The sequence below is a fragment of the Salvia splendens genome, chromosome 15 (genome assembly GCF_004379255.2).
Source record: "Salvia splendens isolate huo1 chromosome 15, SspV2, whole genome shotgun sequence".
Lineage (NCBI taxonomy): Eukaryota > Viridiplantae > Streptophyta > Magnoliopsida > Lamiales > Lamiaceae > Salvia > Salvia splendens.
Window position 1 is genome coordinate 20,489,991 of NC_056046.1, and position 16,600 is coordinate 20,506,590.

At 36.5% G+C, this 16,600-nt stretch overlaps 3 long non-coding RNA genes across 3 annotated transcripts; 1 reads left to right on the forward strand and 2 right to left on the reverse strand.

The window, feature by feature from the left end:
* Nucleotides 1-381: 381 nt before the first annotated feature.
* On the reverse strand, nt 382-2,406 carry LOC121767612. The gene is made up of 3 exons (XR_006043160.1): nt 2,089-2,406; nt 1,153-1,217; nt 382-646 (listed from the first exon to the last, which is right to left on the reverse strand). It is a non-coding gene; the product is annotated as an uncharacterized LOC121767612 (long non-coding RNA).
* Nucleotides 2,407-2,939: 533 nt separating this feature from the next.
* Nucleotides 2,940-8,484, forward strand: LOC121767611. The gene is made up of 4 exons (XR_006043159.1): nt 2,940-4,061; nt 6,539-6,601; nt 7,725-8,048; nt 8,137-8,484. It is a non-coding gene; the product is annotated as an uncharacterized LOC121767611 (long non-coding RNA).
* A 6,660-nt stretch (nt 8,485-15,144) lies between these two features.
* Nucleotides 15,145-15,796, reverse strand: LOC121767571. Its single transcript, XR_006043138.1, has 2 exons — nt 15,662-15,796; nt 15,145-15,332 (listed from the first exon to the last, which is right to left on the reverse strand). It is a non-coding gene; the product is annotated as an uncharacterized LOC121767571 (long non-coding RNA).
* Between the last annotated feature and the right edge of the window lie 804 nt (nt 15,797-16,600).

The following is a 16,600-nucleotide window of genomic DNA, read 5'->3' on the forward strand; positions in this document are numbered from 1 at the left end:
CAAAGACTTAATATTATCTTTGATTCCCATCGAAGTACTTTTATTCACACACGAGTAATATTCCCATCGATATTTCCAACATTTCATAGTTCGTATCAAAATCCATCGAAATACTTGTTACCTCATTCTTTGTGGTTGGGCAGGGACGAGTTGTGGTGTTGAGCTTCCGATGTTTATCATTTAGCTAAATTACACATGCATAGCTTTTGACTCAAACAAGACTCTTGGGTCCAGAGCGGAAAGAACTGAGGCTCTGATACCAAACTGTCACGTCCGCCCCCTAGGGTTAATAAAAGCGGGCGATCGTGACTTAAAGGGGCTTAATGAACGGGCATAGAAGACTAGGGTTTCAATAAAAGTTTGACCAAAATTACAGTTCAATAATTAAAAAGACTAAAGGTAGTTATGTTTAATAAATGAAAGACCAAAGGTTTGACATTATTCAAAAGATAACGAGTTTTCAACATTTCATCAAAAAGTTTCAGGAAAAATAAATATAAGTAGAGAAAATAAAACATCACAGCGGAAGCATCCAAGAGAAGAGTGACGTCATGTGTGAAGACACAACGACATTCGGAGTTTAAGAACAACCATAGTTTGTTATTAATTCCTGCTCAACACCACCAACCGCTCGTCGCTGCTCAACCTGCACATAGAGAAAACATATGCAGGGCTGAGTACTTTTGAAAATACTCAGTGACTCATGCCGAAAATATTTTAATTAAGAAATATATATTATCATGCCATACGTAAGTAACCATCGTGGTTTGAGCTTTAGAAAGGCCCGAGGCACTCAAAATATTTTCCATTGTTCAAAATAGCGACTGCGCAGTCATTTTTCCCCATCGTCATCAACCATATCTGCCAATACATGACTTGGAATGTGGCCACAAACCAAGCCACTAGACCGGTCAGCCCGTATGCTAGCACACGATCTACCATAGGTGTACACTAATCCACGTAGGGTTTGCGGCCCTACGAGGACCCGAATTCGATTTATATAACAGTGGCCACAGCCACATCAGATAGGCACGTTAAAACAAATCACGGCATGATAATCGCTTAAAACCACCCTTATAGCTCCACAGTCATACTTAAAAGAGTTTAGTAAAATAAAACCCATAAATAATGTAGGGTAGAAAAGAAGCCCACCTCGACCGTTTAGATTTCAAGTATCGCTTTCCCTTTGATATCACGTTTAGCGCACGAATTTTCACCTTTAGATAAGGTATTCCCAATTAGTCACCAACATGGACTTAATATTATGCATGTCCCTAACTTTTCCCGTTTTCCCATCAACATATGGAAATCACATCATAGCATAACATCTTTGCATATCACATCATCTCGTCACATGTATAATTCATGTATGCCATTCAAAACATAAAAATATAGTTATTTTGCAAAGGTAGAAATCTGGCAGCACTGCGCAACCATTTTATAAAAATCATTTAAAAATCATCCGACTTCCGTTGGGGCTAAAATTTTACGAAAGGGCAGTAGACCCATCAAATAACTTTCAGTTTAAATTTCATGTCAAAATACCCCTTTTAAGTCGGTCAAATCAAAGACGTAACCCACTGGTCGAGAAAACATGTTTCTGGCAGAATTGCGCAGTCAACTTTAAAAATTCACCAAAAGTCCATCTTTTATCCAACTGAGTTGAAATTCACACACAACACAGAGGCCATCATGAAGTTTACTCAGGAAAAAGAATCAATCAAATCGGAGTTCATTTGGTTGGTCAAAGATGAGTCGGAACTTACTGTTCGGAAATCACAGTTTCTCATGTTTTTAGGAATTCGAATTAGGGTTTACCCCTACTTATTCAAAATCAACCTTTTCATGGTTTTAACATACAAGCATGCTCAAAAGGGTCCTTAGACACATATTTTCATGAAATCACATATCATTCACCGAGGATTCATTAAATCATCAACCAATTGAAATCAAAATGCATTCACACATACGATTACACATTCCCACCGATTAAACCCTTAGATCTGCATTCCCTACACTCTCTACATGCATGAGAGAACAAAAGAAGAGTTGGGATGGAGAGGATGAAGAATAGAGGCTTGATTGTACCTTTCTTGAACAAAACAATCGGTAGAGACGATTAAAACTCTTGGTTCTTCGACAAACTCTTGGCGAATCGAAAGGATTTTGAGTGGAGTGGATGAACAAGTGGGAGAGGAGATGAAAAGTGGGAGGGGCGTGTGATTTGTGGTGGGAGGCGTGTGATTTGAGGTGGGGTTTAGGGTTAGGAGTTGTTCCTTTATTTATAGGATTAAGGAATAGAATAATTTACCATTAATTGAAGATTTGGGAGATTAATGGCATGAATATTTGATAGAGATTAGGGGAGGAAGTGGCGTGAATTTGAGGGAGGAATTAAGGTGAGATTTTCAAAAATCATGGTTAATTAATTAGCCTATGATTTTATTTGGTATTTTTACGGAGCAGAATAAAATAATACGGAGCAAGAAAATTAATAAAAATCCTCCCATATTAAATGGAAATAGGCGTGTGAAATATTCCTTCCACAAGGAATAATTTCCAAATCTTGAATAAAATAAGATAATGCAAGATTTGATAGGATATTCCAATTAGACATGGAAAGAAATAATTAAGGGATCAAAATAAATAATGAATAATTTCTTCTCCCACAAGCTAGGAGATTTCGAAATCCCCTTAGGAATAATAATGGGGGCCGATTTTTCTCAAGAGAGAAATAAAGAATAATTGGCTTTGGATTTAATTGGATAATTATCCCAAACAAATAATTAAATCCAAGAAAATAGAATTGCTCTCCTTAAAATAATAGTGGTCGAAATTTCTACAATGAAAGGGGCAAGGTAATTATTTATGATTCTATTTAAATCTCACTCCCCAAAGATAATATAATTCACCGCAATATATTTCATTCCACATCAATTAATTTCAGCCACGTCATAACAACGTAAATGACTCGGTCAAATCAAAATTAGGTCACCACTTCAATCACATAGCAAATTGTCATTTAATTGCAGCAATCAAAGCAATAAATACAAATCACCTTAGGGTTCAAAAATTAGGGTTCGAAAAGTGGGGCGTTACAAAGACAAAGTGAGTGATGTAGTAAATCCCTTCTCTTCTCTTCCTTTATCTTTCTCGATTTCCACCTCCACCAAAACTCCAAAAGGGGCAGCTCCTAGACCTGCAAATTAACACAAAATGAGGTTAGAAAATGGACTCATAAGAAAGGGGAAGGAGGTGCAAGCTCGAATAGAAATATAGAGGAAGCAGGCTGATTGGTACAGCCAAGAAACTGCCATTTTTGGGCAGTGAGACAGCCACTTTGTCATGTTCTCATCTTACACCAAAAAGGGTATTAGATGTTGACACATCAATAAAGGGAAGGGAGGACCCAAGCCCAAGTAAGAGGAGGTTTTAGTAGACAAAATAGGGCAGCCAGGGGCTGCAGTGTAGGGACTGAAGTCAGCCATCTTGGCCACTTTCCCAAGTTTCATCAAGGGAGGATAACAAACAAATGGTCACAGAGAGAGACAAGCTCACTAGGAGAGCTCCAAATGGACAAAACCAAATCCTCTTTTCCCATCATCCGAGGCTGAGGTAACAGCCCAGAAGAAGCAACCAAAACTTTCACCAAAATAGCATTAAGAGCACAATCATCAAACACAAAAGGAGGCCAAGTGTGGAGCCTCGGAATAGAAGCACAGTTCCCCAAAGTTTAGGCACATACACAGCCAAGAGATCAGCCAAATCCAAGGCTGAAAGGCAGCCATAGAAACAGCCCGTATGTTACACCAAAAAGTCATAGATAGCCTACTTACAAAGCTCAAAAGAGAGCAAGCTGGCAGCCCCAAAATAGGAGGCTTTGTCCCCAAGTCTCAGTCACAAACAGCCAAGAGCTAAAGCTATATAAACAGCCCTCCTCACTCCATTCTCCCCACACTTTAGGCACCAAGGATTCACATAGCATAAGGAGGGCAGCAAGGGGAAGGAGCAGGGAGTGAGGTCGAGCAAAGATCGACACAAGCGGTAGTCAAAACCGAGAGGTAACTTCACAACACACTCTCTTTGCATCATGGGTAGAACAACCACAGTGTTAGCCAAGAACTTAGAAAATTCAATAGGAATCTCATATCGTAGCAACAATAAGAATGACTCAGTGATCAAGAATCAAGCTGTTTACACGGCAATATAGGCTGCTAGAGTTAAGCAGTACGATCCCCAAACTTTGAACACCCAAGTATCGAAAGCAATAAGCAATCGAGAACTCCAAAATTAATGGAATAAGTAAGGGGAATAAGGGGAAGGGTGACTTAGCTTTAGGCCGAGAGGGAGTCGGTGATGGCGGGAGCAGCGAAATCTGTCTCCGGGGACGGAGCAGTAATGCGGAAGCTCCTGAGGCGCAGTGGCGGTGCTCGCCGACGAACGTGGCCGAGACCGATGACGCCGAGTCACCGTGGAGAGACGGAAGGCGGTGGAGGCGCGGGCGAATTCCACGAATGGACCTCCTGGGAGGTAGTATCCGCCATTTGTACCCGCCAAAAAAAAGTTTCCAGAGAGGGGAAAGACGCAAGAAGCTCTCGCGTGTATTCATAGTAAACACGCGTTTGGCTCATGCGTGTTTCAACTAAACACGCGAGTTGCTCATGCGTGTTTAAATTTATACACGCGAGAGGCTCAAGCGTGAATTAATGTATACACGCGTTTTGCTCTAGCGTGTATCAATATATTATAAGTAGTATATAGGAAAAAGTGCTTGCTATCCAAGTAATGATTCTATTCTTACTTTATGCCATTTTCCACACCAGATGGGGCCTTGCTCAAGTACGAACAATATTGAAAATGAGTGGTTTCAGCAAGAAATGAAGGAAATCCCATCATGAACAAGGAAAATATGATTGGTTTTGTATGATGATAATTTAAAAGAAAGGAAAAGCAAAATTGAATGACTACTGCAATCAAATGAAGACAACTCCAACAACAACTCATTGTCAATCGACGCAAACTATTTAATTCAAACATCAATGGTGCCACTTATTTCTTCCTATTTCCCACTTTAGATCAGCACCAGTGGCGGACACAGTAAGGAGCAGTGAGGAGCTTAAGCCCTTCCCAAATGTTTTATTTTGATGTTTTTCTTCTTCTAAATTTTTAAAAATTTCCAAAATTTAGCTATAGCCCTCCTAAGATTTTGCCGTAGGAGAGTATATTGTCGAGTTTTAATGAGTGAAAGGGGCTGAAAAATCTGTAAATCGGAGAGTTGCAGAAAAAAAATGGTTGCTGCAAATCGCAACTTGAAGAAGACGACTGGTTGTAGACTTGTATAGTATAATTAAGTATTACTCCCTCCGTGAATCAACCCACTTTCTATTAAATGTTGCAGGCCATCTTAAATGCTCTCTACTTAATATCTTCAAAATACTACTACTAATGGTGGTGGTGCCTACACATGGCATAGCCTCCACATGGTGGTGCCTACACATGGCATAGCCTCCTAGATTTGTTGAACGATAAATAGTACCATACTGCATTTATTGATTGAGAAATCCAATAAAAAGTATTCTGCAATTTTATACACGCTTGAGCAAAAAGTAAAAAGTAAAAATAAAATGAAAATGGAAAATGGTAAAAATTGTGTATACACGCTTGAGCAAAACGCGTGTATACATTAATACACGCTTGAGCCTCTCGCGTGTATAAATTCAAACACGCATGAGCAACTCGCGTGTTTAATTCAAACACGCATGAGCCAAACGCGTGTTTACTATGAATACACGCGACAGCTTCTCGCGTCTTTCCCCTCTCTGGAAACTTTTTTTTGGCGGGTACAAATGGCGGATACTACCTCCCAAGAGGTCCATTCGTGGAATTCGGCCGTGGAGGCGCTGCCTCTCGAAACCTCCGATGTTTCCCTTCAACTGGGGATTTCCAGATTTGGAGAAATTAGGAAAAGATGTGGGAGATTCTGAAAGGGGGAAACGTAGCCGGCGATGCTCCGGCGTCGCAGAGGGGTGGCGATTTCGCCAGAGGCAGTGAGATGGGCGACGGGGAAACGCCGCTGCTGTTCTTCTTTAGGGAGTTCATTTTGGAAATTTGATTTCTCTAACTTACCGTAAGAAACAAAGGGAGATAGGAGAGAATGGACTAATTAATTGGGCCACCATAATTAATTAAGGAGCTTGGGCCTGCAGTTTTTAATTACTCCAAGTTGGGCATATGTTACATTATTGAGTGGGAAGATTAGAATAAGGAAAGATGGGCTGTAATTTGTATTCTCATATTGGGATGGAATAATTGATCCTTGGGCCGAAATAAATTAAAGAGGGAGAAGAGCAGTTGGGCCGGATGGAATTAATTTACGAGGGAGCTTGGGCTGAAATTAATTTGGTTTTGAGCCGGAATTCTAATTAAGTTCTTGGGCCATGATTAATTAGGACATGCATTCTAATTCTAATTTTAATTCTAATAAAAAGTTTAAGAATTTTCTTAAGTCTTGTTAGTAAATTGTGTTATTTTCAAAAAGGCTATCTCCGCGAGCTAAGGTCGGAGTCAGGAAAAATCAAGCTAAGAAGTTTAAGCAAACGAGGTGGGCTTTCAGTTTACTATAAAGTTTTTGCGAAAGTATTTTAGTGAGCTTTCTATTTATGATGAGCAGTTATGTGGGCTTTCGAACTAAAGTGTTTTTACTTGAGCTTTCTAGTAACTATACAGTTTTTATGAAAAGTATTTTCATATGCTTCTATTTAAGATGTGATGTTAAGTGCGAGCTTGTTATTTGATGTGCAGTGTTATGAGAAGTGTTATTTACATAAAGTGAAAGTGATGTGATTTATATGATGTTATGTGTTGCTTTACGAGTGCTTATGAAGTGTAGCCTTCGTTGATATTTGAGTTCGGTTTTGACCGATAGAAAAATGAGTTTATGCTTCAAGAGTGTTTTATGAGGAAATGGAAGTTTTGAAAGTTTTGAGTTCGGTTTTGACCGATAGAAGTGAGTTTTGTTGAAAGAATGTTTACGAGGAAAATAAAGCCTTCATTGATTTTTGAGTTCGGCTTTGACCGATAGAAATGAGTTTCGATCCAAATACGTTTACGAGAAAAAAAAGGGAGTTTTGAAGGTTATGTGTGCGGCTTTTGACGAAAGAAAGATGAGTTATGTTAAAAATGGTTTTATAGAAAAATAAGGTTTCAAAGGTTATGTCAAGCCATGTTTTGTTTTGAACGTATGCCTATCCGACTGACTAGAAAGGACGATGTCCCTACTAGACCAAGAATTTCAGTTTTTGTGAATTCGGATTTGTAAGTGGGGTGAGCTCATACATTCCGTTTCACCAAGAGTTAGTGAATTGAGGTTTGTAGTGGGATGAGCCCATACATTCCATTTCACCAAGAGTTAGTGAATTCGGGTTTGTAGGTGGGATAAGCCCATACATTTCGTTTCACCGATTTTCATGAATTCTGTTCACGAGGAGGTTAGTGGGCTTCTGTTCCCCAGGAGTTAGTCAGATACGGCATATGTTCTAGGAAAATAGATCGACAGATCGCTTTTGAAAAAGGAAAATGTTTTAGCGTTCTCGGACCTTTTCCTAAAACCCCGAGTTCACTCAAAGAGTGGCTTGACAAAACTAGTTTTCAGTAAAATATATTTCGGCACGTGTCCACTGAGTACACCAAGTACTCAGCCCTGCATATGTTTTAAAAATGTGCAGGTTGAGCAGTGATGACGGCGGGCGGTGTTGAGCATAGACGATGAAGATCCTTCGATAGAACAATACTCGGATGTGACGTGTCTCCATACACGACGTTATCTGCTCTTGACTCTTCCGCTGCAATGTAAAAGTCGAGTTTGCACTCTGTGTATCATGCACTCTGATATATATTATTCGAGTAATTTCAGTTCAAGTTTCAGTTGTGCCACAGTTTTCCCCTTTCTTCCCCGCTTCTTTCATCCTCCCCTATTAGTCGAGAATTACCCATTTTTATTATCCTTAATGAGAATTGGGTCGTGACACATCTTGCACGCAAGGGTAAAGGTAATTTTTGAATGAAATTTGACTTAAGCTATAAAACCTTAGTTTGATTCTTGGATTCTGAACAAACTTGATGTTTATGTTTTGTCAGGAATGCAAAGATACATTAGGGTTCAACTTGGCGGCAATGGACCATGTAATGTAGTTAGACCTGATCGATCGATCCCCTTATTATTGATTTCAATTGATTTCTCTCCCAGCAATTGATGGCTGCAAAGTCTGATGCACCGTTTCGGGATGCAAAAACGAAATTAATGGAGATTCGCGCACAGAAGGAAGAAGAAGCAAAAGAAGGTGGATGACGGCCACGTTTGGTCGTGATTCTTGGGTAACAGCCTTATGGCCAAATATGTGTCGTTCAAGCAAGTATATTCCTCTAGATTTATCCACGACTTAAAATAGTTTTATTCTATTAATTTAACATCGTGAATAAACTAAATAAAATAAGTGTGCATGTTAAATAATTATAAATATATATCATCAAAACTAAATACGCATTTGAGAAAAATATTTATAACCCATAGAAAAATAATTCCTCTTTCGAAATCCATATTACTTAGATTTGTGATGGCTCAATCAAGAAGGTTAAGTAAGCACTAAAGCAGCTCAACTCGTTGTTCAGCAACCGTTTGATCGGTTTTAGTTAAAAGCTTTTAATATCCACCCTTAGATCAAAGTAGCCGTTAGATGGGGATTTAAATAGTTGTTAGAGCGGTTAATTTCACTTCTTACTCTTTCCCTATTCTTCTTTGTCGATCTCGAGCTCAATTGAAGAGCGTTACTTCAATAAAATCTCGATTACTTTTCCGCTACTACAACAACTTCGGATTATGGCGCATGAAAATGCGTGCAATGCTAATTAAATAGGGACTTGCGACGACATTGGAGGTTGAAAGCAAAGAAGATAAGCCAAAGGTCGATCTTGATGAGGAAGCAAATGTGAAGAGGGTTGAGATCGAAGCAAAGGCGCATAGCGCGATCGTTCTATGTCTCGGACACAAGGTTTATTAGAAATGAGTCAGTCACCCCTTAAAAGACCTTGTAAGGGGGAGGGTTATCCATACTTATAGAGAAGAGCTAGGATCATCACCAAGTCGATGTGGGACAAGATTTAAGAGTTTTAACAAGGTTCTTCGAGAAGTGGCGAAGGAGACGAGTGCAGCGAGCATACTCGCGAAGCTAGAGAGTCTTTATACGACAAAATCGTTGGCAAACAGGTTGTTAAAATATAGCTGAATGAAACAAGAATTTTAAAAACTTAAACTCTCCCTCCCCTTTGCTCACAATTCTCGTGCTCTGCAACGACTTGCTGGTCACGAAGCATCTCCACTTAAAATCACCATTTCGATGACTACTCCCTCCGTCCCGGCTAAAATGACACATTTCTTGGCCGCCACGAGATTTTAGGAGTTATTGATTAAAGTGTTTAATTGGAGAGAGAAAATGTGAGTGTAAGTATTAAAATAGAGAGATAGAAAGATGAATAATTTAATAGGAGTGAGAAAAAATTGTTAAGTGTATTAATTGAATAGATAAAGTTTCCAAAAAATGAAATGTGTCATCTTTGTTGGGATAAACTAAAAAGGAAAACGTATCATATTAAGCGGGACAAAGAGATTAGTTTTTTTTTTTAATTAAGTAATGTAGTTTTTTTTTCTCTAAATTAAGTAATGTATTTTTTTTAATTTTGTAATGTAGGTGTTTGTTTAAATTTAGTTTTTTAATATAATATATTTTGGTATTTTAGTAATTGAAAACAAAAATTAAAAACAATAACATTAACAATTAAATGAAAATGAGTTTTAATTGATAGGGCGGACACTAGTCCAAACCACTACAGAAGGAAGAGTCGGACTAAGAAATGCTGATATGGCGACCACTAGTCCGCCCTGGACAGACTAGTGGTCCGACCATTGTGGATACTCTTACTGCAGCTTCTGGTGGAGACCATAGCATTCACTAGTATCTTGATTCTGTTGTCAGTTGTAGGTAGTAACGACAAGTAGATTGCCTTCCTTATAATCTCAAGCATGGAAGACTCTACACGAATCATCGATATTTCAACATTACATTAATGGCCTTATCAAATCATCGATATTTCAACATTACATTAATCCTCAGTTCAATGGAATGGAGGGGAGTACTATATTGATTAATTAATTAGTAATTAATTAAATTCTAACTATTGATAACAACACTCTACTATTGGCGTTGAAACATGAGAGAATATTTTCAACGTTGATTTTAAATTATAAATCGTACCATTGTTAGTGACAACTTTCTATTTTGTGGAAGTAGATTACTGTTTTTTTCAAAAGAATATAATTCGACAGGACGTAATTAGAGATTTGTGAATTGACTTAAGTCGAAATTACTGTTTTCGTGTTTCGAATACATAATGGATGGATATATATTACTCCATTTATTTTCTTGAAAACGTATTGGTCAGTTTTGGCGATTTTTTATATTACTTCTAGAAGTTAGCGTACTAGTCTATGTTAAAACTTAAAACTGGCCCAACGTGTGGAACTATCGTGTGACATTGGTGACCTAATTTAATTAAGAAACTATTCATAACCCACGTTGATTGAGAAACCCAACATCAAATATAAAACCCTTCTTGATTAGCTAGGGTTAATATAATAATCTGATCAATATATTTATACTATGAAGAATGTACACCGATAAAATTGGTTGAGTTGTCGACTGCAACAGTAATTTGATATTGTTCATTTTGGGCAAAGCCTGCACGAATCTTTTTTGGGTCACCCCAAATGATCTCAAACTAATTAGGGATAAACATGAATTATATACACCTTCCAACTTCCCTCGGAATCCCGATATGGGATGGGTATGTACTCAACTTGTATGCCTTGAATCTGTATTGTTTGCCGCTAGCCAAACGGGGGTCTCGCTGTGCTATGTTTCTGTTTTGGGTCCTACTCCCTCCGTCCCGGCTAAGATGACACATTTCTTAACCGGCACAGGATTTTATGAGTTATTGGTTAATGTATTTCATTGGAGAGAGAAAATGTGGGTGTAAGTATTAAAATAGAGAAATAAAGAAAGATGAATATTTAAATAGGAGTGAGAAAAAATGGTTAGGTGTATTAATTGGAGAGAGAAAGTTACCAAAAAAGGAAATGTGTCATCTTATTTGGGACAAACTAAAAATGAAAACGTGTCATCTTAAGTGGAACGGAGGAAGTAATTGTTATATTGAGCCTACTGCCTAGCCCCTCGTCTGTGTGCCTATTTATATAGAAGTAGGGCACATAACTCTGTAATTCGAAAACAATCTGAATACAATCTGTTCTCCGTTTCCTGCCCGTGGACGTAGCCAACACAACGTTGGTGAACCACGTAAATCTATGTATCTTTACGTTTCTATTTGTCTCAATTACACAATTGCTCTATTATGTCACAACAAAAATTAAATTAACGTTACCTAATATGAACAATGACCGGATTTCACATTTCTGTCACGGTCTTTCCTCCAAATCATGTCTTACAATTTGCATGGTATAGACTATATAGTAATTTATGAATGTATTATGAGTTGGAAGTTCAAGGATCACGGTCACGGAGCCATGTGTAATAAATGAATATTACATGATGTCCCTTTAAATTGAACTGAGTATATAAATTAATTTTATTATTAATTATTTTTATTTATAGTAAAAAAGAGATGATATAAAAGATTTATGAACATTAAACATAATTTTAAGTTTGATTTGAAAATAATTGTGCAATAAAAAATATGTGTACATTTAATTTTAAAAGTTAATGTTTTCCTAAATTATTGTAAAAAATTAATGTACAATATACTAAACATTTAAAATAATTAACGTCTATAAAAGTATAAATCGATTTTTAATGTAAATTACCTAAAAAGCTAACGCATCTATTTTTATTTTTTAATATTTTAAGAAGACATTGTGATATTTCTATTTATGAGATGACAAAGATGATTTTGTTCAATTACTATCTGAATATTTCAATTTAACTGCACCCATGATCTTAACCTTTGGTAATGGATTTCAAGCATTACTAATATGGAACATATTTAATTAAATTTCATCTCTTCAAATCATAATATAATGGATATGATTTGTATGAATGACCAAGGATCAAATTCCACTACTGTAGTGTAGTTGCAAAACTTCTCGGGCACAAGTGTGAGGCTTTGGGAGGTGGACTTCTGGCATGCAGTGAGTGGGTTAGGCCCTCCCCTTAGCGGGTCACTGCGTACCCTGATTTAATACCCATCACAATACTTTCGGACTGGGATGTGAGGGGCCCTTAGAGTTGGGATTTGAACCTTGTATGAATGGATATGATTAGTGCTTAGTTATATATGCAAAAGGTTGAGTTTGAATGATCTAAATATTAATTTTATTATTATTAAAAAAGATCACTACTAATTATATACTATCAAATTAGTTCAAAACATCAAACACAATCTTCTTATAACCCATGCCATATAAAAATCCCTCAAGTTCGATTGGACGAAGAGACGAAGAGTATATAACACCAAACATTATCTTCTTAAATTTTATAGAAAAAATTATAAAGTACGATGCAACGAAGTATATATATCTAACGTTGATTGATTAAGCAAATCAAGTTTTCTGGTTTCCTTTTCCCTCTCTACCTTTGTAACTTTGTAGTCACAACCTTCAATTTCGAGGAAGTAGATTAGTTCCTTTTTTTCAAATATTGGGGATTTATGAATTGAATATCTTTAATTTTAATCTGAAGTTGAAAAGAGCTGTTTGCATGTTTATAATACTTCGCCATCTGTGAATAAAATATACGTTTTGATTCAGTGCAAATTTGTAGACATTGTTTGATTCAGTGCAAATTTGAAGAAAGAGGAGAAAAAATTCAGAGAATATGAAAGAAAGTACGAGGGAGTGTTATTTTTTGCTAAAAATATAAATGACTCAATTAACTTAGAACTTCCCAAACTAAAATAAATGACTCAATTAACTTGGAACGGGCATTGTCTGTTTTGTCGATTTTTTAGTTTAATGTAGTTTTTGTAAATTTCTAGAAGACATTAGTTTGCTATTATTGCTATTATAGTTAAATCTAGCTCAACGTGTGGAACCTAACCTGTGACATTAAATTGGTTATCTTTGATTGACAAAATCACAAAACAAACATCAAATATGAACACTTTATCGGTTAGGGGATATATAATGCATTAATCTGATTTATATATAGATCATATTAACATTAATGCGCAAAAATAAAATAAAATTTATGCTACATAAAACGTGACTAGTTAGAGTGTTAGACAATATAGTCTCCTCCCTCTGTCTCATTTCTCATTAAAAATAAAACGTTACTTAGTTGCATGGAAGAACCCACGAACACAATTCTACTTTAATTTATTTTGCAAGGAAGACTAACACTAAAGAAAGACTCTTCCAACAAGAAATGAAATGAATTGAGGATAATAGTTGTGTTTGGTAAAGACGAGCCAAAGACTATTATTGAACACATATTCTTTTGTTGCAGGTTATAAAGCAAATTATGTTACTACTGTTGTAAGCAGTTGAGCATTTTCTCCTGTCTTCCCAAAAAACCAAAGGCATGTTTCTTAGCGTGGTTTGGGACACCTTTAATTATTTTTGATAAAAAAAATTATGTGGATTTCAATATTCTATATTATGCATGGTCCATATGAAACATTCCAAATGACTTCAAACACTACAACCTAATTGGGTCATTACAATCATAATAAGTAGGCATGCTTATTCAGCCGATTCCGGTTCTAACCGGACAGATTAACCGATTTCAATTTTTCATAAATTCTAGAACCGGAACTGGGACCGGAATCGACCGGTTCTGGTTCGGAACCGGAACCGATGTGTAATTTTAATCCGAATTTATTTGTAATTTTAAATAATTCAATACTAATAAAATAATAATCCAACATCTGGAAATATAACAAATAATACCTAAAATTCAAATAAATACAAACCAACAATACAATAATATTCATATATGGTAAGAGTGATGTCAAGTGTAGTAGGTCGGACTAGTTTATGTTGGCAATTCTTTTATAAAAAAAGAGTTCTAAAATTTAGCATTTTTTAAAAAGGAGTTTTAAAATTGAATTCCATTTTCCTTTTTTTTGCTAATAAATATTCAATGAAATTTCCAATACTAATTGATCTTGTTGTGACTTTTTGATTTAATACGGAACATCTAATAAATCATTCACAAACAGATTAAAATCGTATATTAAATGAATTGTTACATAAATTTGTTATAAAGTTAAATTTCTGTCATATGAAATGATATTGTATTTGTATAGTTCTTTTGGAAATTAAAAACAAACTTATGATTTTCTACCCATAGTAGTTAGTTCATAAAAAATGGATTGGGGAAATAATTGTAGATGCATCAAGGTTTAAACATTTTAAATACTTCAGAAAACAGAGCTAGCAAATTTAACATTGTTTAAATCTTAAAATCACTCAATGTTTCAAACTATTTTATTACAATTCAATATTAATTCAATTAAATTAGATTTATTAGCATATTAAATTAAAAATAAATTGAATTGTAATACGGTACCCGGTTAGGAACCGGTCGGTTCCGGTTCCGGTTAGAACCATAATCGGTTTTATATAAAATGTCTGAACCGGTACTAGAACCGGAACCGGTTTTCCGATTCTTGGTTCCTCATTTAACCGAGAACCGGAGAATTGTTTAAGCATCCCTAATAATAAGCAATGTTTAGCATATCTATTTTCGATACTAAAAGAATGCAGTTTTACTATTTCAATTATAGAGTACTTGGGATGATTTTGCAATTACGATGTGTCCTAATATTTTTATAATGAATACACAGCGCGTGGTACATAGGCTAAGATATATTGTTAGAAAAACCACTATATTAGAAACTTGTAATAACCCGAACTTTCGTACCTTATTTTTTTATTATTAGCATAAAGATAAATAATAAGTGATCGTTGTAGTATTCGAAATCTGCCATTTTCATGTATAATAATTGATCTTGGTTTTAAAAAAAAAAAAAATCATTTCTTCGTTCTCGAACGAAGATTTCAAGTAAAAAAAAAAGTAACACCAAATAAAAATTTATAATGTCCGGCATATCTCCGAAGTCCGCTAAATTACTATTATACAAATTTATCAAATCCTTATCTATTACAATTAGAGAAAAGTTCACGCAGTCGTTCAATGGTCGTGCTCGCACTCCAAGAAAGTCCGGTACATCATCATGGAAGACTATGGATGTTATTTGTTTTCCTACACCAAAGCCACGCCACTTTCAGAAACATTAAACTGGGTTTTTCTTATACCAACTTAAATAAATAAGTAAATAAAGATGCAAATAATAAAATTTAATAAAACAAATAAAATATAAAAGAAAGAGAGAGAGCAGATCAAGTGGATCGATTTTTTTTTTAGAAAATTATATCCCTTCCTAACTAAGGAGAATAACAAATCATATTCCTTCCTTCCTGACGAAGGCAAATCAAATCATATAACTTGCTATACCGTCACTTTCACTTGCCATCTCTTAAGTGTATCTCTTAATTATACATAAATATATATAAATCATTTTTTCCACTTACCCAAATCACCATCAAATCCTAAATTCTCTGCACACACCAACCCAACGTGGATAGAGCAGTCCGAGGAGGGAGATTTCACACGATTGTAGACGCAAACACTACAACCCAACACTTTACTTTCCTCACCATCATCAAGGTAAACAACAAACCTTTCCTTTCTTGCACATAAGAACACGCATATGCATATCTAAAGAGGAAGTAGGATCTGCTCAAATCAGTAATCAACAATACACAGCAAGTAACACCATGATTCACCAAACACATACCCATCGAATAGAGAGACTAAAATCCTACAATGGCTAGAACTAGATAGTTAAAGAAACTTATCTTATGTGTACGAATCTGCCGGATTCCAGCGACCGCCTTTCGGCAGCCCGGAGACGACGAGGGCAGCCCCACGCTTATGCCTTTCAATAAATTCAAAATCTTGACAAATCTACAAAGTTAAAACACAAAGCTGGTAAGATATTTGACACTTAGGAAAATAAAGAAAGGGAGGTGGAGGGACGCGACGGCGATGATGTGATGGCGGTGGAAATTGAGAGAGGGAGGTGGAGGGCCGCGACGGCGAGCCGCCGCGCGTACAGCAGCGGCGGCGGCGGCGTGAACATAGCCGAGAGAGAGAGGGGGGAAGAAGAGAGAAAGAGAGAAGAGGAAGAGAGAGGGAGAGAGAAGGAGAGAGAGAGAAGATGGAGGAGACGTCGGCGGACGGTGGTGCTGAGGATGGCGAAGGCGGATCGGCGACGAGAGAGAGAGGGGAGAGTAAGAGGCTGTGCATTTTGTGAAATTTGGGGAAGAAAATGAATAGTAATTTAGGTGAGAGAGTAGATGTTACGTGTGGTGGAAGGGGGAGTATATGGACTAGTTTAGTTTTGAAATGGGCTCTAATTAGATGTTGGGCCTTTAGTTTTAAAAGAATTGGGCCTCATTAAATTAAAG